General features: G+C 48.5%; 1 protein-coding gene across 1 annotated transcript in view; it reads right to left on the bottom strand.

The window, feature by feature from the left end:
* The window catches only part of sox5 (SRY-box transcription factor 5), a 67183-nt gene that overhangs the window by 4584 nt on the left and 61865 nt on the right, over nt 1-734 (bottom strand).

Genomic DNA, 734 nt, shown 5'->3' with positions numbered 1-734 from the left:
CACACACACACACACACACACACACACACACACACAGATAACAGTGGAAGTTTCACACTGAAAGAGGTTAATGAGGAGAGCGTTGCGGACGACAGGTACTTATCGAAACTAATGAGGACTTCACTTAACCTGCTGTCATCTCTCTCTGCTCAGTTTCTGCTCATAGATTTGTAGTATCACTTCCCTGCATGTGTGTGTGTGTGTGTGTGTGTGCAATCTTGAGTCTGTCTTTCCCTGTGTGTTTCATATCTGGTCTGAATTTGCACTTGACTACTGTATGTTTAATGGGTAAAAGCTGTCAGCACTTGGCTGTTCTCGCTCTCTGTCTTTCTCTCTCTGTTCTGCGATCTGTTAGCAATCGAGAGAGAGAGAGCGAGAGAGCGAGAGAGAGGGGAGGGAGACAGAGAGAGAGGGCTTATTAAAACCAGATTTCCCTGTGTTATAAAACGCTTAGGAGCTCTTTAAAATGTCAGGGCTGATCCCGGCGGTCTGGGGGAAATGTCAGGCGGCCTTGCGCTGCTTGTTTAATGCATAATGAATTATATCATCATTTGTCGGAGCCGCGCTCTCCCTAGCCGTTCATTAACAGCCGCTTACACAATGCCACCGCTTGTAATGAAATCACTGCGTGCGTTTGAGAAAGTGGGAAATAGGAGCCGCGGTACATGCATCCTTCCTTTGGCTTCGGTTGCGCAGTGGGAAGTAGTGGGTTAGGTGACAGGGGGGGGGGGGGG

Source organism: Anarrhichthys ocellatus, unplaced genomic scaffold (assembly GCF_004355925.1).
Source record: "Anarrhichthys ocellatus isolate YVR2014 unplaced genomic scaffold, GSC_Weel_1.0 scaffold33, whole genome shotgun sequence".
In the NCBI taxonomy this organism is placed as follows: domain Eukaryota; kingdom Metazoa; phylum Chordata; class Actinopteri; order Perciformes; family Anarhichadidae; genus Anarrhichthys; species Anarrhichthys ocellatus.
Note: the sequence above shows the minus strand (reverse complement) of the source record. Positions and strands in the feature narration are given on the sequence as shown.